Raw genomic sequence first — 25,261 nt, 5'->3', positions numbered from 1 at the left:
ATATCATAGAAAGTGCTTGGTTAGAGTCTGGCACTATGCATTGCTGAATAAATGTTAACTACATATAGTTTCTGTGAAGCCTTGCTACAGAATTTAACACAGGGCCTATCTTGGTCTTTTACCCCCCAGAGAACACAAGTTAAGACAATGACTTTTGTACAGGGAGTTTATTTGAGGACATGATCCCAGGGAACAAAAGTGGGGAAGTAGAAAAAGTAGAAACTGGAGAGGAGAAAGCCAATCACATCAAAGGTGTGCTAGTGAGCTCATTACCATGTGGGCAGTAGAGGCTGAGTCCCACAGGGCTACTAAGAACTGTCCACTTCAGGGACAAAGGAGGAGAGTATTTATCCACAGGCTCTTCTGTTCCACTGATCAAGGATTGCCCATGGGGCATTAAGTCCTTATTTTCCAGGTTTGTGTATGTGAAGTGACCGGTAGGATCTCACAAGCCTTATCAGAGAAGCTGCAGGACAGAAAGCAAGAGAGAAAGAATGTAGCCAAAGAAACAAGGATTGAAGAACAGGGGTGGGGCAGAGACTGAGAAAATTGAAGATGGAGCACAAGAGGTGACCAATACATTTGGGCAATTTATATTGGTAGTATCCTATAATGTAGTTGCATTTATCATATTTATACTCATGTTAATCAAACTTATAGAGATTGATGTTGATAATGCAAAATAATGTTTTATTAATTATAATAAACATGACATTATGGTGTTGCAGGGGACAGGTGCTGTCTTTGGCTATATTCTATCACTTTCATCCTGGTTTTGGTAGAAGTAATTACATTTTCCTTTGGAGAACTAAACCCACTAAAAAGTTATTTGGATGAGACATAGACAAACAAACCCTTGTTCTGTAATTGGACACATGAACCAAGAGAGACAAATGTGTCTTCAATCCTGAGACTTTGTCTGAAACTATCAGGAAAGAGATGCTAGTTGGTGGAATATAAACTATTGTTGTCTGAGGACATTTTTGTCACAAGAGGAAAGTTGCCTGAGATGAGGCCAATATAGATAAAAGCAGAGCCTAGGGGTAGACAGATCAAGTCCCAAGTCTTGATGCCTTCTTTTAAGTGATTGCATTACCCAGATTTATAGCTACTCTACCTGCCTAGATGGTTTGTTGTCTTGTTGTTCCACGAATCCATTAATTCCCTTTTTTTCTTGAGCCAAATTGAATTACACTTATTCATTTGTAACAGAAGGCATCCTGGCTGACTGTCCAAAATGCTTGTTTCATCTGACCATTGTGCATTTTTTCATGCTACATGGAAAGCCAAATTAAAATTAAAAAGTATCAGATGAGCCTGGAATCAGAATAATGTAAATCAGCTGTGTGACTCACGTGTTCAATGACAACAGGCTTGAACAAGTTGATGCATCCCTTGCTATAGGTTGTGTCCTTGACCTGGACATTCTATACTCTGGGCAATGTTCCTTTGGATGCTGATTTCTGATTTTTGTCCCCTTAGGATTTATTTATTTCTTTCTTTCTTTCTTTCTTTCTTTCTTTCTTTCTTTCTTTCTTTCTTTCTTTCTTTCTCTCTCTCTCTCTCTCTCTTTCTTTCTTTCTCTCTTTCTTCCTCTTTCTTTCTCTCTTTCTTCCTCTTTCTTTCTTCCTCTTTCTTTCTTTCCTCCTTTCTTTCTTTCTTTCTTTATTTCTTTCTTTCTTTATTTCTTTCTTTCTTTCTTTCTTTCTATTTCTTTCTCTCTCTCTCTCTCTCTCTCTCTTTCTTTTTTTGGTTAATCCTCACCTGAGGATATTTTTCCATTGATTTTTAGATGGACTGGGAGGGAGGGAGGGAGGGAGGGAGGGAAGGGGAAAGAGAGAAACATCCACGTAAGAGAGACACATCAATTGGTTGCCTCCAGAACAACCCTGACCCGGGCCAGGGATCGAACCTGCAAACTAGGCTTGTGCCCTTGACCAAGAATTGAACCTGTGACCCTTCAGTCTTAGGGCTGAAACTCTAACTGCTGAGCCATACCAGCAACCTGCTAGGACATATTTTAATGGCTAACTACCACTTTTTTTTTTTCCTCATACTGACTCTTTCAAAAAGGGAATCTTTAGTATTAACTTAATATATCTATGCAAACCCTGACTCCTCAATGCTCTTGGTTAAAGTTTATAGAGATTAGTTTGTTTACTATTTCAGACATCTAAACCCATGAACAGTATGCAGATCTTTATTTAATACATTTCATTTTTATTGATATTTTAGAGAGAGAGGAAGGGAGAGACAGAAACATTGAAGTGAGAGAGATACATCAATCAGCTGCCTCCTGCATGCCCCCCCCCCCCCCCCAGGGATTGAGCCCACAACCTGGTCATGTGCCCTGACCAGGAATCAAACTGGGACCTCTCAGTCCAAGGGACAACACTCAATCCACTGAGCCACACCAACCAGGCTAAACTTTTTTTCAAGTTTAATAATTTGATAAAACCATCTTATTTCTCTTCTCTTCAATTTATCTTTTTTTAACTAGAGACAAAATCTGAGGACTTTGCAGTCAGGTAGATTTGGGTTAAACCCTTGGAAATGTCTCTGGAATCTCTGAAAGAATGCTTAGGCTTCAGTCTCAGCATTCATAATAAGAAAATAACTATGATACCTTAGAATACCTCTTTTTAGGGGCATGAAGATCAAAATACATACATGTAAAATAGTTTTCAACAAACATAAAATATGGTAAAAATAAAAAAATACTAACTATTTATATAATTACTATTTTTATTAGAATTCCTTTATTGTGTCCTCACATTGAACAATCCCTAAATGAACCAAGATTTTTTTTTTTGAGGGAATAAAAATTTAGATACTTAATAAAGACTATTTGAGACAGTACTTTATAATCATTTAAAATTATTGTCTCTGAATTATTAATATATTCTGAATTAACTCAAAATATGAATTATAAGTGGATGTTAGTAAATTCACACACCTGAAGTTAACATTTAAGAATCAAATTAGAGAAAGTGCTTTTGAAAATTAAAATAATGTATTAATGTACATTATTAATATAATGCATTAATATGTATTTTCAAAATTTTAATGCTATTATTGACTGAAAATTTGCATTGAATCAAGTGGAAATATAAAGAAACATCAGTTATAATGATTATCACTTATCAGTTACCTTCAAGAGCTGGGGATAAAGGAAGACATTGAAAATATCGTGAAGAAAAGGGATATGCCAGTGATTTGCAAAGCAATATTCTGCAGAAAGTAAGCAGTGATATTACTTATTATAAAGCCATTAAAAGGGGTAAAAAAAATATCCAGCACCTGAGGGGAAAAAATGGTGGCATTTTACCAAGATAATTACAAAAATTTTTCTCTGTGAAATATAATTTCAAATAATTCACAAACAAGAAAATTACTCATTTTTTTTCCCAACAAGAGAGTGCTTACAGCTAGGACCTGAGGAAAAGACAATAGTAGGCAGTAGGCAACAGAATCAGTGAGCTAACTTTCACACCTCTTCAATCATCAGAAGTGAGGTAAAGTACTTTAGCAAGTGAAATTTGGAAAGTCTGTGGAATTTTAGTTACCATATATCAATAAATACTAATTGTTTTAGCCCATTCGGGCTGCTAAACAAAATACCATATGCTGGGTTGCTTATAAACAGCAAACATTTATTTCTAACAGTTCTGGAGACTGGAAATGTCAAGATCAAGGCACTAGCAGATTCAGCATGTGGTGAAGGCCTCCTTCCTGGTTCATAGATGGCTATCTCTAGTAGGAATCACAGGGCAAAAAAGCAGGGGGGGACATTCTGGGGCCTCTTTTATAAGGGCACTAATTCCATTCATGAGGGCTCTGCCCTCCTAACCTAATCACTACCCAAAGGTCCAACCTCCAAATACCATCACTTTGGGAGTTAAGTTTCAACATGCATGACGTTGAGGGAGGAAAAGACACAAATTTAGTGTATAGCATTTAATTTACGGTTGCCATATATTTTCTCTAATTTATAGTTTTTTTCTGATTATCTCAGGTAAGAGCAAGAAAGTTTGCTAACCATGCCTGTACCATATTTCAAATAGTCCTATGACATTGAGAAGGGTGAATGAAAATGAATTATAAAGGATTCTTTGACCTCCAGTAACTAATTCAGGCTAACTTAAGTAACACAAGACTTTACTAGAGTGTAAACAGGCTGAACAAGAGACTTCCCAAACATCAAAACCAGGGACACTCTCCTGATTTAAAATGGTATGTCACCAGACCACCACCCTCTGAACAAATCTTCTCCAAATGTTTTCTTTTCTTGAGGCACTCTGTTCAAGAACCACATTCCAAAGCGAGTCTAATTGACTTTGCTTTATACAGATGACAATCTCTGTTGGCCAAGGGGAAAAAAAAGAGTGCTTTGGTTCATAGTGTCAAGACTGAATCTAACTAGGTTGAAAAAGGTTGGGCATAAATAATGGATAGACAAAAAAAAAAAAACTGAAAGAAGCTGACTGCACCCATAAGTGCATTTATTTAGCATTTACCTGGAGAACTCAGAAAATAAATGACTGATCCTTGTGCTACATTTTTCTTTTTTTGGGAAAAAATCGTATTCAATGAACAATACCAGTGCATCTATTTGTAAAATAAAACGTTGTCCACTTTCAAATAAAAATTCATAGCTTTTAATTAAAAACTCATAGCTTTTAATTAAAAACAGCAAGCTTCACTCCTTTGGAGTTTTATTTTCTTGTCTGTGAAATGAGAGATTAGAACCTAATAATCTCCAGCTTCTACATTCTTTAAATTTATGAAGATAATGACCCACTAGAAGCCAGTCTCAAACATAAAAATATTTTTTAGAGATATTTAGAAACTAAAACACACCTTGTGATACTTTGACTTGGGATCCGGAGTGGCTGGGTTTAGAGAAATAGATCGTGAAATTACCACACTGAAATTAAGAGTAAATCCCTGATGTCTGTCCGACGTCCTTATCAACTGAGTAGCCTGCCACACTTGAGAAGAACAAAATTGTGAACTTTCTAGAGTAAGTATAGTTAGATATCTTGAAATTTGTGAATATAAACACGATTGACATTATCTGATTTTAACTGCTGTTTTACCTCTTGTGAGAAATTCCTATTCCTTACTTTATAATATGAATGAAAATATCAATCTGATAAACATATATGATACTAATATATAGACATTAATAACAGAGATAGTTCCTTATTATAATTTCCAGCAGATATTAAGAAAGCAAGCATTTTTATTTTTATTTATTTATTTATTTATTTATTTATTTATTTATTATTTATTTATTTTGTGGGCAGATTTTTATTCTTTTTTTTTCTTTTTTTCTTTTTTAATTTTATTTTTTTTTACAGATGTTTCTCCTTTTTTACCCCATTGACACCCTCCTCCCCATTCCCCACACCCCGTCCCCAGCTTTGTTGTCCATGTCTATTAGTTATGCATACATGCTTATAAGTTCTGTGGTTTATCTTTTCCCACCCCCTCTTCTGAGGGTTGTCAGTCTGTACCCTACTTCCGTGTGTCTGGGTCTACCCTATTCCTCAGACTGTTATATTCATTATATTCCATATATAAGTGAGATCATGTGGTATTTGGCTTTTTCTGCTTTGCTTGTTTCACTTAGGATAATACTTTCCTGGTTCCTCCATGTCGTCTCCAAGGATAAGAGATCTTTCTTTCTTACAGCTGCATAGTACTCCATTGTGTATATGTACCACTTCTTTTTTATCCATTCATCTACTGATGAACACTTGGGCTGTTTCCAGATTTTAGCTATTGTAAATAATGTTGCTATGAACATGGGGGTACATATATTCTTTCTGATTGGTGTTTCAGGCTACTTAGGGTATATTCCTAGAAGTGGGATCACTGGGTCAAATGGCAGTTCAATTTTTAATTTTTTGAAGTAACACCATATTGTTTTCCATAGTGGCTGCACCAGTCTGCATTCCCACCAGCAGTGTACTAGAGTCCTCTTTTCTCCACACCCTCATCAACACTTGTTGTTTGGTAATTATTGATGGCAGCCATTCTGACAGGTGTGAGGTGATACCTCATTGTTGTTTTAATTTGCATGTCTCTGATGATTACTGATGTTGAGCATTTCTTCATATGTCTCTTGGCCATTTGTATATCCTGTTTGGAGAGGTGTATATTCAGCTCCTCTGCCCATTTTTTTAATTGGGTTCTTTGTCTTCCTTTTATTGAGTTGTATGAGTACTCTATATATTTTGGATATTAACCCCTTATCTGATTTATCATTGGCAATGATGTTCTCCCATACAGTGGGTTGCCTTTCCATTTTGATGATTGTTTCCTTTGCTGTGAAGAAGCTTTTTAGTTTGATGTAGTCCCATGTGTTCATTTTCTCCTTTGTTTCCCTTGCCTTAGGTGATGTATCATTGAAAATTCTGCTGTGTATGATGTCTGAAATTTTGTCGCCTTCATTTTCTTCTAGAATTTTTATGGATTCACGGGTCACATTTAAGTCTTTTGTCCATTTTGAGTTTATTTTTGTGTATGGTGTAAGTTGATAGTCTAGTTTTATTTTTTTGCATGTAGCTATCCAATTTTCCCAACACCATTTACTAGAGAGGCTGTTCTTACTCCATCCACTGTATGCTCTTGCCACCTTTGTCAAATATTAATTGAGCATATTGCCTTGGGTCCATTTCTGGGTTCTCTATTCTGTTCCACTGGTCTATATGCCTGTTCTTGTGCCAGTACCAGGCTGTTTTGATTACAGTTGCTTTGTAGTATAACCTGAAATCTGGTATTGTGATCCCACCTACTTTGTCCTTCTTTTTCAAAATTGCTATGGCTATTCAGAGTCTTTTTTGGTTCCCTGTGAACTTTTGAAGTATTTGTTTTTGTTCTGTGAAATATGTCATTGGTATTTTGATGGGATAAAAGCAAGCATTTTTAATAAAAACATTTTCTCATGCGTGTTTGCATGATGTCAGCCCTGTACAAGAAAATAGAATAGAGAATTTAATACATGATAATTATGGTTTAGTACAGGAAATCTTTGGTTATTATTATTCCCACTCCTGTAAGGAAGCCAAAATTTCTAGCTAAATCACAAACGATTTAAAAAACATACCTTATAATAACATTTTTAATTAATATTTTATTGGCAATATTTGGTGACATTCTTACCAGAATTATAATACCAATTTATTTGGCATGTATAGTTTGAAATTTACAGACTTTAGAGAGCATAGTAGGGACAATAGAGAAATAAAAAGTGAAGGAGTAGGAAGGAAATGAAAGGTTGAGCCGAATGAAGAAACAAAAGTATATCATGTATAAGTCAGTTATTAAGTTTACTTAATTCTATGCTTTCTATTTAATCTAAAGCAAATGAATATATTTTTAAATTTTCTTTTTATAGTATGTAATGAAATAACATAGAAAGTGTTAAACTAAATAATTAATGATTAAATACTATCAAATCAGGTAGCTCAGTTGGTTAGAACATCATCCTGATGATACACCAAAGTTGTGGGTTTGATAACCAATCAGGACACGTACAAGAAACAACCAATGAAGCATAAATAAGTGGAACAACAAATCATGTTTCTCTTTCTCTTGCTCTACCTTTCCCTCTATCTCTCAAATAATAAATAAATAAATAAATAAATAAATAAATAAATACTATCAAATTAGTATGGAGATGTTAAAATCAATCAATCAATGGCATTATTTATTTTATCCAGTGAAATGCATTCAACACTGTTAGTGAATTCTTTCTTAAATTTGGAATCTACTTAGCATGCTTATATTTTCTTTTATTTGTTTAATTATTATTTTTATTATTATATAGGCAACATAACAACCTGTCACAACTTTGTTTATTTATTTATTTTTGAATTGAATTTTAGGGAGAGGGAGAAAGAGATAGAAATATCGATGAGAGAGAACATCGACTGGCCCACAACCTGGGCATGTACCCTGACGGAGAATCAGGCCGGTGACCTCTTGGTGCATGGGTCGACACTCAGTCCCTGAGACACACCTACGCAGCAATAACTTTGGAAAATAGAGAAGGAAAGTAAATTGAAATTCTTCATGGTAATATCTTTTCATACTATACCAGTTTACTTCCCACTAACATGTCCTCAGTATGTCTGTGTAGTTCACAATTTCACATGTGAAATTTTTAGAATGTTAATCTCTCACTTACAATATATATAAACATTTTTGTGTCATAAAAATAGAAATAATATAATATTTAGTACTGATTTAATATTCTTTCATGTCTGAGATCTCACAAAATTTATTTAGCCAGCACCAATTTTGGACTTTAAAACTAATTTCCATTGCCTTTGTAATTAGTGTTGTAATAAAATATGCATCAGTTTTTTTTCCCATAATTTCTTAGGAAATTATATACATATAAACACTTCTGGATTCACTTGGTAGAGAGTATGAATATTTTTATATTTCTTGATTCATATTAGCAAGTGACTTTCTGAAAAGACTGCCCAATTATATTCCCATCAATAATATGGAACTTCATTTTCCTTTGAGACCTAATTAATGAAAAAAAATAATTCATGGTTGTTTTACTTAGCATTGTTTTGGATATTTATGAGGAATCATTTTCTCTTCATATTTTCACTCATTGTTACTGACTGTTTTCTCTTTTTGTGTATGAATCATTGCTTTATGACCTGTCCCAGTTATAGAAGGAGTTCTTTGGCTGATTTGGTGGGGGCACTTAAAGATTCAAGAGGCAAACCAATTGCCTCAAATCATTACTGACTCTCTCAATGGTATTCTCAGTCTCCATAACTATTCATATAAATTTACCTTGTGAATAAATGGCCTAGGATATAAATGATAATTCCATTTCAATTTTAATCATTGGAAGTTAAAAATTATATAAAAGTATGGACCACATATGTGAGTGTAGTTCTTTACATTTGGTCTCATATTATTAATTTGTTTCAAATAAAGAAAGCTCCACACATTGGGAATGTAAGATAGGTAGATGACTGTGTATCTGTCACATTAAATTTCGAAGAAGATAGGTTTATAAGAAGAAACACGTGGCCATCAGAGATAAAGTTGGGATATTTAGCAGGAACAAACACTGTTGATTCTCTGGCATTAAGGACAAAGGGTTGCACTCCCCTTTAAGAGACATACATGTGGGCTGTTGAAGCGCTAGGGAGTGCTGGTTATGTTGCAGCATACTTTTGAAAAGGGTGTGTTAGGTGGCGAGATATCTGAAAGAAAAATAAAGTAACGTTTAATCATCATGCTCTAAGTTCTGATTTATTAGCATAACATGCAACAACTTGTTTTACTAATGTGCTTTTAATGGTGTCATACAGTCTCTGCTGGCATGTCATTCTGCACCCCAAAAGTACAGAGGATTTTATATTGCCAAGAGTGAATCATGAGTACAGATTTAGTTGTACAATAATTTCTGGTATGCAAGGTGTGGTCCTGCGTAGATCCCATCCCCTGAAAGTCTTAGCTCATCCCCTCCCACATTATATTTATGGGGAAAATCTGTTTATGCACGCTTATTTTTAATTATCTTGCTTCATTTAATATCATGACATTTAAGTTTACCTCTGCTTAGTAATTGCATTAGTTATTTTATCCATCCAGGAAACCCAGATAGCAAAATTTCCTAGAATAGTTACAGAAGTTCTTTGGGAATTTTATGTTAGAAATCACAGTTTAACATTCTTTCCTGCTAGTATTTTAAAACTGTATGATTGAAGAGTCTAAACAAATTCTGACCTAATGTTGAACTTAATGAAAAAAAAAATGTCTAGAAATATTTCTAACAAGATATTCTAAAGTCCAATTAGATAATGCCTTATAACTAGCTTACACAAATAAACTATTATTGTACTTGGTAATTTCAAAATGTTTCCATTTTCATATAAAGAACTTCTGTTTGTTTTTATTTATTAATATTATTTTTTAGCAGGAGAAAATTAAAGTTTAATACATGTGCATGGGGAAGTCACATAGACATGATAAATTCATGAAAATTCCCCTCATATAGAGAACTTTTAAATATTTTCATTCAATTTCTGGAGAGTATAAGTCTTTTTAAAAGTACCTTTTCCTATTGTACCCTCTTGATACTCTTTTGTTTACTTTATTTTATGGTAGAATATTTTAAACCTGATTTTCTTTTTTGTGTTTTAAAGATTATGCAGTGTTTTAAAATATTTGGCCTAGTTATCCATTGTAATTTATAAGCCTTTTATTTAAGTATTAGGTGGATAGAAAAGTAAATCTAAGTTATTTGACTTAAAGAATCTTCCAAATTTCCCTGCATCTAGCATCACTCCCTGAAAGTAAAATTTCATTATTGATTGAGATAATTTCATAATTAAGAGAGTACTTCAAAATAAAAAAAAAATAATTATAATCATTAAGATAGTAGTTTATCAAAGACTAATTCTACAACTCACTTCAAAAAATCCTGAAAATTTGAGGAAAATCCTTTAATTGGAAAGGCATGAAGAAAGAATCACAGGACCCCATATCATGCTAAGAGACATTCATGAACTGAGGATAATTGGAGACTGACAGCCAGCACTAGGTCATTGGCCACAGTGAATAAGAGAGGGTGATGCAAAGATAAAATGTGACAAAGAAAAGTTTGCTTATTTCATATTTTTTCCTAAGCTATTTATACATGTTTATGCCACTCATCTCGTCAACTTCACTATGATCCTCCAGGTTGTCTGAAGAGGTTATCTTCTTATAGTGAATGTAAAATGCTATTCTTCATGAATAAAGAGGGCACCAGTAAATCCACAGAAAAAATTTGTGGGTGTAATTGTATTGTCTTCACTCTTAATTGCAATGTATTACCCATGGCCAACTTGACTTAAAGTTTAAATTGTGACTGTGGAATAAAAATTTTAATGTAAACTTATTAAATATTTTATATAGCAATAAAACATCTCATTAATCAATATTAAGTTTCATAAAGACATGTTGTAGAAGGAAATTTTGGTTAGCAGATCTCTTGTTTCTAATTAATGACTATGATACTTTGTTACAATTTGGCAAATATTTGAATGCCCATTATTCTTATTTGGCATATTTAAACAATGAATAGGCTTGGTACATGCTTTGAAAAGCTTAGCCCTAGAGAGGTCATACAGGTAATCAAATAATTTCAGGTACAATTTAGTAAGTAGTAAGATGCATAGGATAGCATGGAAGTATAGAGAATTCTTTCAGGAAGATGAGTTACTTCATTAGGAGTAAGGCAGGCCAAGAATGGGCATGGTGGGGAAGCCAGATGTGGGCTTTAAAGAGTTTCAGGTAGAGGTAGAACAAAAAGAACAGTTGCACAAACATAATGATGGGTAATTAGAGATAGTTCAGTATTATTGAAATATAAAAATTGGACAGGGACACTTAAGGTAGATGAAGCTGAAGTCAAGGGCTAAACCACAGAGGGTCTTATATGTCATTAAGTCAACATGACCAAGTACTAGTGACAGTTGTGAAGCAAAGAAACAACATAATCGTATTTACATTTTAGATACAATACTTTGGGATATGTGAGAAATTAATTTGAGGAGGTGTTTGAAAGGAAAAGAACAGAGGACTGGAAACTGGAGAAATGAAATAACTCACAAGAGAAAGACTAGGGGACTGAACTAAACAAGTGGTACTGTGGATAGAGAGTAAAGAGACAGATTTATAAAAGGTATGATTCACAGAACTCAGTAACCAATTGGATGGCTACAAATGAGAGGGTTGGAGGAATCCAGGGTGATTGCCACTTTCTTATTTTTGCAGAAAATTGGAAGGTAAAAACACTGTTCATAACATGGAACACTGGACTAAGAGTGGCATGTTGCATTTGAGGTGTCATGGAAACTTCAAATACAAATGATATCAGGCAATGGTTTTTGTGAGTCTGGATCTCAGAGTTCCTCAGTATTAACATCTGCTTTTCTCTTGCATCATGCAGAATTATAAGCCTTTTTCTGAGCTGGTCCTCATCATCATTTTCTGGCTGCCCTTCTTATGGTTTTGTGGTTGCACTGTAATGTCTATGAGGATAGAAAGTGTTTCATTCATGTTTCTTGCAACAATTAGACAATTTTATGTTCTTTTTGGTACTCAAGAAATATTAAATAACTCCTTTCATTTGCTAGACATTGAGGTTACCAAGATGAAAACCAGGCACAGTCACTGCCCTCAAATGGTACACAGGATCACTGTGCAAACAAGCAAACACATAATTACTACTCTTGATACCTGTAATATATGAGGGGCTACAGAAGCAAAGACGAAGTAGCCTTGAATTGGTTTGTAGTAATAGAGGTGGTGGAGACTTTTGAGCAGAGTTTACCAGGCAAGGCCCAATACAGCTGCTGCCTCAAGATGCCACTTTCACTGAAAAATGTCAAGGCTGACTGAGTAAGCTACTTCATTTTTCCATGCTATATAGCAACTCAAAGAAGACAGAAGCTTATTATTTTCTCCCCACATTAACAGTCACAGCTGACACTATGACTCAATCCTACAATACAAGATGTGGATGTAGTTTCTTTGAATTTTATTCACCATCCCCTAGGTTTTGCCCTATCAGTAAGGACAAAGAATACTCAGTAGCACCTTGTCCCCACATTAATCCACATAGAAAGCAGAGAGCAGACAATTTTGTTTTTACAAGTATTGCACTGAAGTTGTCCACATAAATTCTATTTTTAGTCCCTTGTACAAATTTATTCTCAGGATCAAAATAAAATAAAAAAGAGGCAAAGAAACAGGTTTCTAGATGGCCTGCCGTATTTCTGAATAATTTTAGTAGTTTTATTATCAAAAGGAAAGAAAGGAGAATGGACAGTGGGGAATTATATTGCCTTCTCTGCCATAACAACTTAATCCCATCATCATCATACCCAATAGAACCTTTATTATCAGAGATTATTTTATCTATTTATAATCCCAAATTATTCAACCTATTCTCTGACCTACTAATTTTATTTTTGTAGTTCACTTTCTCTAGTATTCCTTACAACTACAGATTTTCCAATTATTCATGACTTTGAGCTCACCTTTTTATTTTTACTATTAGCTTCCTCCTCTCTTTTCCTTGTCTATCTTAGAATTCTGTGATCTGTTAGTATCATCACAACATTGAGAATAATCTTCTTCTAATTGTACCATAACTAAATAACAAAAATCCTATGACTGAACTTGATTATTTATCTTCTCTGGGCCTATATCTAAGCTTTTAAATGTTTCTAGAGGAAAAATAAGAATTGGATATGACTGACTTCACTTTAAATTAATTATCATAAACGTCATGCAGACAAACAATACCAGCAAGAAATTTACTATATTCTCTTCGTAAGGTTTCACATTCCATGTTCCAAAGTGAATAGTTATATGTCTCCCCTTAAACTTCTTGCATTTTTGGGGGGTACTACCCCAAACAATTTCAAGGGCGTTAATTACAATGAAAATGATGTTCCCCAACCTCAAACACCATTTCCTCACCTGATGGTCTCATACTTCAAACATAAATTTCTTCATCTTTTCTAGTACAAGCTCAAAGGTTTTCCAAGAGAAAACATCCCTCTATCAAAGGAAAGTCCAGACCATGAACTTCTACTAGACTCCATTCCCTGCAAACTTTCAAGAGATGTGTTAAAAAAAAAAAAAAAGAGCTTCTGTCGTGAGTGGCACATGTAGAGTAGCTTGATTGCTCTACGTGCGGAATCAGCATCAAGAGATTTTGGAAGCATAACATTTTGGGCAGTGGGTGATTGTTGGTCCTGGCACCTGTAAAAAAAAAAAAAAAAAAGTCCGGCTGATGTGGCTCAGTGGTTGAGTGTCAACCCATGCATCAAGAGGTTGCCAGTTTGATTCCCGATCAGGACACATGCCCAGGTTTTGGGCCTGATCCCCAGTGGGGGGCATGCAGGAGGTGAACAATCCATGTTCGTTCTCATCAATGGCTCTCTCTCTCTTTCTCCCTCTCTAAAATCAATGAAGAAAAAAAAAGAAAAAACAATTTCTCATAGTCTTCAAATTTATCCTTCTAATGGAGTATCGTCATTAGCATACTCTATCAGTTCTACTACATACCATAAGCCTTCCTTTTTATTTGTATTGTTCTCAAGATACTGCTCAATTTTTCTGCTCTCTTTCTCAAAAACATTATGTTAAAAATTGTGTGTCTTGACTTCATTTAACAGCTCATTTATAGTTAAACACATTTAACAACTTCTTATCTGTTCTTTAACACAATCCAGTTTAGCTTCAGCCTTTACAATTCTACTGAGGTCACAGTTTCCTGTGACCTCCATGTCACATTGCCAAATTTAAAGAACATTATTTGGTTTTCATAATACCTTACTCTTGAGAATATACAGGGGTGATAAAAGGTAGGTTTACAGTTGTTATACAATGAATAGAGTAATCAATCATTAATAATACAAAAATAAACTCCGTGTTACATGTGTTCACTCTATAAACTTACTTTGCCAACCTTGTATAACAGTTTGGCCTTTTCCTCCTTCTAAAAATTCTCTTTTCTCTTGTATTACGCTCTTCAGATTTGCCCCCAACTTCCCAAGATGCTCATTTGCTGACTTCATCTCCTTTTCTCAAATTATAGTATTGGAGTTCCTCAAAGTATAGTCTTGACCCACTGTCATGTCTATTTACATTCTCTACCTGGGAGATGACTCTGTTCCCATAGCTTTAAATAATACCTACAGGCTGGTAACTTATAATTTTACTTCTCTGATGAAGACCTCACTTGAGAAATCAAAATTTATATAACTGTTTCTTTGATACTTTGAAGTGAGATATCTTCAGGGAAATTCAGTTAAATTATCCAAAACAAAACTGATAATTAGACCTCAACCCAATACTTCCTCATTCTTCCTTATCTTAGTAACTGGTGTTACAGTCCACTTATTGACAATATCCCCCAAACTGGGAGTTATTTTTGATTTATTTTTTCTTTTACCATCACATACCTCCTCTTGTATTTCCCACATTTATGGCACCATAATGAGTTTTAGTATCTACCTTTATAATATATTTTGTGTCTATATATTTCTATCTTCGCTGCTACTAGATCAGCTTCAGCCATTTCCATCACTTGACTAGATGACTTTCAATCACTTTCAAATTGATTTCTCATTTTTATGTTTCCCCCCTCCCATTCATTCCCCATACAGCAATTAGAATATCCACTAACATATAAATAAGAAAATACTGTCCCTATGAACCTTTAGTGGCTTCCATCTACACTTGGAGTAAATGTGAATTCCTTATTATGAACCGAAAGGTTTTGTGTGATGTCTCTTGGTTTCCTTCACAACCTCATCGCGTGTCCTTCCCTCTCAGTTACTGCACCAGACACACTATCTACCATCAGTTCCTAGCACCATTTAGAACCCATCCTGCATCAGGGCCTATGTGCTGCTGTTTTCTGTACATTTCTATCTTTCTCAATGGTTTGTTCCTAAAATGTGCATGGCTAAGCTCAATTAAAAGTAAACTCTTCCCTGACCATCCTATGAAATATATACCAGCTCCAGATGCCCACAGATATTCTCTCATAGGGTGCAATGACTTTCCTTTCTAATATATGAAACAATATAATTATATGATTATTTTATCTTTATTATTTGTTCCCACACTAGGATGTAAACATGATTTTAATGGTTTTTTTCTACACTGTGCTATCTATTTTATTTTGTATTGATAGTCCCAGAGTGACAACCATGGTTGGCACAGAGTAAGTATTAGTTAACTAACCTGAGCATGTGCCCTAACTGGAAATTAGACCAACATGGTCTTGGTACATGGGTAGACACTCAACCACTGAGCCACACTGGCTGGGCTAATGAATGTATTTTTATAAATAAGAGTTCATTAAGTAAAGAAAGGAAGCAAAGTTCACGTAGTAAAAGTAAGCCAATACAGAAAGACCATTAAATATCTTAAGGACTATCAGCCGTTTGGTATGTCTGTGAATGCTGGGTGAAGGGCATAAAGTCAGAATAACAAAGAGCAAAAGTCAAATCATTAGGACCATTGTACATCATGTTAAATACTTGAAGTATTTTCTTCAAGTTAGTGACAATATTTGCTTCATTTATGTCTAGCTAATTTTAGAAACAACGTCAAAGATGGAGAGGAGAGATGGAAAGTTGTTTTGCACTGGAAAGAGAACAACTAAGGCATTATTGCCCTGTTCCCAATAAGATAAGAAAGGATGAGAAATTGAACTAGGGAGAAGCTGTTGGGCTATGGAGAATATGACATGTTATAGAACAGATAATAAAGAGAAGAGGCAGGATTTGGTGACTATTTGATATGAGAAGGGAGAGAGTAGAATCAAAGATCATTATCAGGTGTCTGATATTGGTAACTGGTAATGTCACTAACAGAAAAGTAGGGAACGTAATGTGAGTAGATTTTATGGACAAGTTGTATTTATGTACCAGCTATTATTTCCAAAGTTAACACAATCTGATTTACTTGGATATCTAGGGCAAGTTAACAGAAATGATGTGTGAACTGAACTTCCTATAACTATGCTCTGACTCCTGCTCTGTGAGCTGTGGTTAAAGCAGCAAGAAAGGATCACTGTGCATATTCTATGACAAAGTGGAGGCAACCTTGGGTAAAAGTTGTGAACTGCATACCTTTACCTTGCTTCACATTACATATTGTTATTTCTCATATTTTAAAAAAATGATCCTACCAAGCCATGAAAGACGTGGAGGAAACAAACACACATAACCAAATGAAAGAAGTCACTCTAAAAAGGCTTACACACTATGATTCCAACTTTCTGGGAAAGGCAAACCTATAGAGACAGTACATGATCAATACAGTTGCCAAGAGTCAGAAGGGAGAGAGCAATGAACAGGCAGAACACAGAGGGTTTTTAGGACAGTGAAATTATTCTTTATAATACTATAATGATGGATACTTATTATTATACATTTTTCAAAGCCATAAAATATACCACACCAAGAGTGAACCTTAATATAAACTCTGGAATTTGTTGATAACGATGTGTCAATGTAGACTCATTAGTTGTAAAAAATGCAGCACTCTGATGCGGGGTGTTGATAGTGGGCAAGTCTGTGCATGCGTGGAGGGCAGGATAAATGGGAACTCTCTGAACTTCCTGCTCAGTCTTGCTGTTAACCTAAAAATGCTCTAAAGAATAATGTTCATTAATTTAGAAAAATCAATACTTAGGCCCAATGAAGAAGCTGTTCACAATGTATTAAAAAGTTAAAGTGTTGGTGAGACACTCAGCAATATCTGAAACCTGCTTTTCCTAGTTACCTCTTAGCTTTTTACATCTTAGGTGAAGACATAACTATAAAGGAGGTGAGGAAAAATATAATTTAAATTGATTTTCACTCCACCTACCAATGTAAAACTCCTATAATGTCAGCCACATCACAATACTAGCTAAACCTAAGTAGCTTCAAATCAAAATGAGTTCCATGCCTGCTCTGTGCTAAAGGAGCTCACCACTTCCCTGACATGGAAATCCACACTGGCCACTGAATCCACAGAGGAACACAGGACAGCATCAAGTAATTAAATCCAAGTTAATTAACCTCAGAAATTATTTTTGCCTCTAGTTTTTATACTGAATTATAAAAGTTATGTAAAAATATTATCCTAACTCTGAGAGTTAACTAACTTCACTAGTCCTTCAACTGAATTAGTCTCTTTTTTCTTCACATAATACCTTGAAGAATTCAACTTTTATTTAACTTATGAAAGCCATGATTTTTTTCTGGGTGTTATTTCAGAGAAGAACTTTTCTGGTGAAGAGAAGGGAGTCTATTTTTTAGAGAGACAGACAGGGAGAGAGAGAAAAAAACAAACAAACATTGATATAAAAGAGAAATATCAATTTGTGCCTTCCATATGCACCCAACCTGGACTGAACCGGCAACCTTCCCATGCGCATGCTTCAACCAACTGAGCCCCACTGGCCAGGGCAAAAAATTATATTTTTGACTTCGGTTTCTTGTGGTTATGAAGTTATTTCTGGGTTCTCCCTACAACCACATACTAACACATGTTCACTCATATGAGTACATAAAATAATTTTAAATGGAAAATTGGTAAATCTGAAATTGCTTTTCCAAATCCTGATTTAAAGTAGATGTGATTTTTTAAGGGACAGGGTTGAAGGTTATTAGAGCAAGGTTTTAGAAAAGGCCTATTATTAACATCTTAAATTAGCCTGGTTAATTTGTTATAATTAATAAGTCCATATTGATGTATTATTATTAACTAAAGGCCATGCTTTATTGATATTTCTCTAGTTTTGATGACTTTGACAGTTTTGAGCATTATTGGTCAGATATTCTGCAAAATGTCCTCAGTTGATATTGGCCTGATGTATTTCTCATGATTAGGCTGTGGTTATGAGTTTTGAGGAGGAAGAACAGAGAGATAAAGTATATCACATCATTCAATGGGTTTTTAATATTTATCCAAGTTGAACATATGCAGCTCTTTAGTTCATATATTGCAACTTTTATTTTATTTGTATGTCAACATTCCAAAATGGATTTAGTTATTCTAACATTAATGGATAGTGAGATTACTTCTAATATTTCAAAATTGCAAACAGTGTTTCAGTGTCTCTGGGTCCAATTGTGAAAGTCTCCCAACAAATTTCCAGGTTGGAGCAAAATTAGGTTTACAGTTACAAGGACATGAAACACAGTTAATTCTTGTATTATTATTTATTAATTATTGTATTATTTTCCATACAAACCACTGTAAAACTACTTTTGTCTCACCCTGTATATAAAAATAGATTTGGCTGGGTATATACATTTTAATTTTTGCTACCTTTTTCTTCCAGAGTAATTGTATAAATGTATGCTTTATAAAAACAATAGTATATAACATACTTGCCATCATTTGGTTTTGTGAGGTTTTAAAATTATTGGCATGTTGATGGATGTGTCTACCTGAGTGGAATTCCAGGCCACAGGGAATTCTGATCTTTAAAATACTAGGTATAATCAGATTGTTTTTGATAGTGCTTATAACAATACACTCACCCATTTTTATTTTATGAACATTTCCACATATTTTAACCAACACTTAGTATTTTTGGACTTTTAATTTATACTAACTGGCAGATGTATATCTACTAAGATGTATCTCCTTGTGGTTTAAATTTTTATTTTCCTAATTATTAATGAGGTTTAATATATTTTGATGTATTTGTGTGTCATTCATTTTTCACCAATAAGATCTTTACTTATTGCAATGGTACATTTACATTATCAGTTGAGGAAATCAGTTCACATTCTTCAGCAAGAAAAATGGAGGAGCATAAAGTTCCTAGAGGCCCCTTTAATCTTTTATAAAATTATGAGGAAAATTCCTACAGCTCTGTTATGTGAAATATTTCCAAATGCATTTCTGCTCTTACTTGTTGAACATTACAACTCATCTTAATGAAATAGCATTCAATCTCCCTTGCATAATCTTACCTTTGCTGTGTTTAAAAATATACTATTGGAAAAGCTGATACCACAAATTAGAAATGTGAAGAAGGCTTCTGCATAAAGTTTTGATGACCATAACCAAAATGGCATAGGACAAATGAATGTATTTATTACATAAATAGTGTTGACGCTGAATGTTACATATTGCTATGGGGACAAAGAATAAAATTACCTATTAAAATCTACTCCAAGTTTATTGATTTTTATCCATGCATTCTCTAGCTTAGATTTTTATGTCATTTCTATTATGTTACCAAATTATAGTTTCCAGCAGATTTACTGACTTATCTTTTATTCTTCCAATCTCACATAGTTGTTTCAAAATATGATATGGCCAAAGGCAAGATAAAAAGTTTAGATAGTGTATACATGTTTTGTTATTATGTGAGACATATTTATAACTTTAGTAAAGAAATCTAAGAGAAGACATAATGAGAAGTAATTCAAAACATTTAAAATAATATTTTGGTTTTACTCATTTACCTCTTATAAAAGTAAAACATATTACATATAATTTCTCACATATTAAATCAGTTCATCTTTTTTTTTAGTTTTAGTTCATTTAAAGATCAACTGTTTCCTAAGTAAGACAAATGTTTAATTTTTATGTGTGTGGTGAGGATGGGAAACCAAAAGATACAGCAATTTCAATTTGATTAAATGTGAAGTAAATACAGAAATGAAGAACTATTCTACAAGTATTGAGAAGATATATTTTTTAATGTTTTTACTGATTTTTTAAAGAGAGAGGGAGGGAGAGAGAGACAGAAACATCAATTGGCTGCCTCCTGCACGCCCCCCACTGGGGATCGAGACCAAAACCCGGGCATATGCTCTGACCAAGAATCGAACTGAGACCTCTCAGTCCAAGGGAAAATGCTCAGTCTACTGAGCCACACCAACCAAGCAAAAAGATCTTTTTTTTTTAAATCAAGATTATAGCTGATGAAAGCTATTAGGATATTTTCTTTCTTGGTGCTTTTTCCTGAAAATAGACATACTGATACCTGAATTGACAACAATGCTCTGTTTGAAAACCAATTAAATTTCTATCAGTCCTTATTCATGCACTATTCTGTTAGGAATTTTTCTTTTTCTTTTTTTTTTTTTATCCTCACCCAAGGACATTTTTGCATTTATCTTCAGATAGAGTAGGAGGGAGAAAGGGAGGAAGAGAGAGAGAGAAACAGAGATGTGAGAGAGACACATTGACTTGTTGCCACTCACATGACCCCAACTGGGTCCAGGGACAAATTGCAACCAAGGTATGTGCCGTTAGCAAGAACCGAAACTGGGACTCTCTGGTCTGTGGGCTGACGCTCCAACTGTTGAGCCAAACCAGCCAGGGCAGATTTTTCTTTTTTTGTTTGTCGTAATCTAGGCACTAAATCTCTATTCTTGCCTCAGCAGATCTGCTTGTTCTTTGGTCCTCTGGCACTATGTTGTCCAATGGTCCTCTTATAACTTCCTACCATTCTATAGTCCATCCTTATGTTTTTGAATCATAATGATTTTGTGTTAGGGTTTCATATTTTTCCAAAATTCATATTTTTGGTTCAGTGTCTCCATATACCATATATGCATTTTCAGCATACTCTGTAAGCTGTAAGTTGCTGCTACATTCTTTCATTATTATTATTTTTTTAATCCTCACCCGAGGACATTTTTCCATTTTTTGCACAGATAGAGTGGGAGGGAGAGAGAGGAAGAGAGAGAAAGAGGGAAACATCGATGTGAAAGGGACACATCGAGTGGCTGCCACCCGCATGACCAACCAGGGCCGGGGACAAACTGCAACCGAAGTACCTGCCCTTAGCGGGAACCGAACCCGGGTCTCTCCAGACCGCAGGCGGACGCTCTAACCACTGAGCAAAACCGGCCAGGGTGCTGCTACATTCTTTTAAAAGGAAGGGTTTTCTCTCTATGCTTCAGTTCAGTAATGCAATCGATTGTGTAGATCACTCAGGATGTCTCCTAGAAAAAGAATAACTTAGGTTTGAATGTTACCTGAATTGTACCCCCCTCCCCATCATCATATGTTACTTACTATTTCAGGCTGCCAAATATCTCCCGGCACTTTTTCAAACTACAATTTTGTGATTTATTTTATACCCATTTATTTACACATGACTTGTACCAAAGTAAAAAATGTTTTCTGGTGCAAATTTGATCACTAACTCTGCATGATGTTGCAGAAGTGAAGGGAACCACGTCAGCTAAAGTAATTTTAGTGATAGAAATGCATTCGTCTCAGAAGCTACTGAGGAGAAGTTACTATCCTAACACAGTGTGTGTGTGTGGGGGGGGTATGTTTTATACACATAAACAGATAGACATAAAGTTATCACAAAAAAGAATAAAATATACATTAAGTATATTAAATAATTAAACAAGTGATATACTACTCTAAGCTTATCCTATCCCCTTAACTTATTAATACATTACCTACGTGAAAGCAACACCTGTAAAGAGCACTAATGTTGCTGACTCTTCTTATTGCCAATACAAGAATGCAGAGTTGTAGTTTACCAAATAAATTCTGAAATGGCAAAGTCTTTAGTTTGAAGGATGTTAGAAAAAAATCTAAGATCGAGCCATTTCATACTCTTTCAAAAATACATTCCTGAACAGAGCTACAAGTCAAATATTAAAACTTTCCCTAGACTTAGATTGCATTTGGAATCTTTCATTTTTAGACAGACGTGAATATAAAATTATTTCAAAATAAAAATTCATTAACTCGACTTCCTTCTTTAGTTATTAATCCTTGCCTGAGGCAATTTTTCCATTGTTTTTGGTTTTGTTTTTCTTATTGGTTTTTTTAGAGACTAGAAGGGAGGGAATGATGGGGACAGAAACAGAGAGAAACATTGATGTGAGGGAGGCACATCAATTGGTTACCTCCCACTTGCACCCTGACTGGTGTCGGGATCAAACTGTCAACCAGGAATCAAACCCATGACTCTTCAGTCAGTTGGCTGAGGTTCTATCCACTGAGCAACACCGGCCAGGACTAGACACAATTTTCAATTATATTATCTCTAAGATTTTGTACCCATACTCATCTTGAGTGATTAATTGAAAACTAATAAATTGACTGGCTTAAGTCAAATTAAATGCAACTGATGGTCAAAGATTCACTTTTTAAAAACCTAATTATTTCCACTTTATCTTATTACATTCATTTAATAAGATTAACACTAGTGACATCACTGATTTTTCTATATTCCATTCATTTCATAAAAACACCAAAAAAGTACTAAACATTAAAATATTTAAATCATTAAGCCAACAACTGTAAAGTGGTCTGATAGAGATGATGACACTGTTAAAAGTTCTTGGATTGCAGAAAGTGTCACTAGGAAATAGCTCAAAGTGTTACAAATCTGCTTGTAGCAGTTTGAATTTGGTACATGAAAACCAGTTAGAAGTATCAGTGTACAACTGCAAAAAAAAACTGGGGTGACTGAAGTCATGTATGAAAATTTGGGGTAAATATGATAGAGTGGCATAAAATCTAAAGGGTGGGGTTGTTTGCATGGCATCCATTTTGCTAAAATCTGCTCTGCCATCTCCTGCCCCAAGGCAGGATACCTCTGTATACAATGTTTCTGCATTCCTTTAAGTAACCATTTACTCAGCCAGTTATGCTCTGTATATCTTTTGTTCCACCCGGGATATTTATATGATATTTACCTGAAATTGCTTTGGGGTGGTTACCACAAACATGCTTGGCAACAAATGTTCTTGTTTTTCTGCTTCTTGCCCTATATATACTGTGGATCTCCCCAGAATAAATGAGACTTGATCAGAGCCCTGTTTTGTCTCCATTTCTCGAGTCTCTTGTCCCTCCTCATCCTCACTCCCCCTCTAGAGTCCTCGTTGCTCGACCTGCGGGACGGGTCATGGGGGGAGCCTTACAAAATCTGAGTTGTACAAAAAAAACTCATAACCTAAGTTTTTCTAAGAAGAATTTGTTGTTTTAAAGTTTAAGGATTAAAGAAATCACAATGTCATTTTAACAAGACGCCAGATTTATCGTTGACCAGCTGCCTCTCCCACTCCCTCACCTGCTGTGCTCCACCGTCCCTGCTCTCAGGCTGGTTTCAACCTTCCCAGCAGCACTGCTCTTACTCACAGAGAAAACAGATGTCTCACGTAACATTGTGCCTACAGGGTCACCATTTCCATCTTGCGGCACACAATTAAGAGTGTCTCTTGTTTTTCTAGGCTAATTCCTCCATTTGTGGCTTCAAAATAATGAATTCTATTTCTTCTGAAAAATTTTTATTACTATTAATTGTTTTCCCTTTCACTGATATCATCCATCTAACCCTTTCTGTTGACTCCTATCAGCTCAGCTGATACCTGCTCAGATCTCTTCCAGCAAAAACAAAAAAACTTTCCTTGAACATATGTCCTCTTCTAAACATTACCTTTCTTTGCTTTCTACGAAATGGGCATAAAATTGAAATGCCTTGGGTATATGGTAAAATTACCCAATTTGCAGGGATAAGCAGGCTTATCCTTTTTTAATACTGTCCAATTATTAGTTATTTAGATTTGTTTTCAGAAAAGGAATAAATTTTTACGTGGTAAATAAGACAGAGCACTCAATATTTTGTTTATAAAATACCCAATTAACACATTTAGTAGGACATTCAGGTTCTGCTATCAAGAATAGTTTCCACACATCCAAAAGAACTCACAACAATAACTAACCCACCCACCTACCCCCATTTGTAGCAAAATTGCAATGAACCCAGACAAGGAATTTTTCTAGAGAAGAGAAATAATACTATCCACCACCACTACTATTTTCCTCTTCCTTAGTATGCCCATTGGTGCTACTGAGCAGCCCTGCGGCAGTTACGGCCTGTCTGTCTAAAGACCTTACTGAAGTTAATGACATACACACCTGTGCCAGCTCCCATCAAGCTCAGCTCACTCCCTAAGCAGCTGATAAATTCCTCAGGAATCAGTGTTTATCTGAGCCCCTGAGGGCTGCTGGGTGAGGGAGCCTCTTTCCTGGAACAGATCTATGACAGCGAACCCAGCAGTGGTACAAGGGGCCCTCCTCCCACCCCCTTGCTTTTCAGACGTTGTATTGCCAAGCTATAAATTCTAAAAGAGAGAATTAGAGTGAATAATACTATTTACCTCAATAGTTCTTAGAACTGTCAAAATCATTTTAGATTTTTAAAAGCAACCATTTTATTTTCTTTAACATGGCTTCTCTGAAAATACATTTTATGTTGGATCTCTATTTCTCTCTATACATGATTAAGAGGGAAACATTTTTAAGTGTATAAGCACTTCAGAAGTTTTTCTGAGCTTTCCTAGGCTTAAGCAACGTAGCTGCAGCCTTCAAGCAACTGCCATGAGAGATGGCTCAAATGTTCGCCAGTGAGCAATTCCAGCATTTGGTCACTTGTAATAGGACCACTGATCTCTGCACAGTCTCTTTTTATCTTCCAATGGTTTCTGCTTCACAGCTGCCTCCTTTTGGGCCCAACAGCACTGAAGGAAAATATGCTGGCGGACAGCGTGATATAAACCTACTCTTGTTCATCTCAGGGAAGGTCTGGGCTTATATCTACTTGACCTTTTCCAACACTTGACTAAAGCTTCCAGTTTTCTCTTCTTTATCAACATCTTCAGTGTATTCCCTGGGCCATTACAAAGATGACAGGAAAGAGTTAGGTACTAAATCC

The 25,261-nt window shown here is 35.0% G+C and overlaps 1 non-coding gene and 1 pseudogene across 1 annotated transcript; both read left to right on the top strand.

The window, feature by feature from the left end:
* Positions 1-13,680: 13,680 nt before the first annotated feature.
* On the top strand, positions 13,681-13,807 carry LOC118620600 (annotated as a pseudogene).
* A 7,898-nt stretch (positions 13,808-21,705) lies between these two features.
* LOC118620579 lies at positions 21,706-21,837 on the top strand. Its single transcript, XR_004957483.1, has one exon. It is a non-coding gene; the product is annotated as a small nucleolar RNA SNORA66 (small nucleolar RNA).
* Positions 21,838-25,261: the final 3,424 nt, after the last annotated feature.

Source organism: Molossus molossus, unplaced genomic scaffold, assembly GCF_014108415.1.
Source record: "Molossus molossus isolate mMolMol1 unplaced genomic scaffold, mMolMol1.p scaffold_m16_p_7, whole genome shotgun sequence".
Taxonomy (NCBI): domain Eukaryota; kingdom Metazoa; phylum Chordata; class Mammalia; order Chiroptera; family Molossidae; genus Molossus; species Molossus molossus.
Note: the sequence above shows the minus strand (reverse complement) of the source record. Positions and strands in the feature narration are given on the sequence as shown.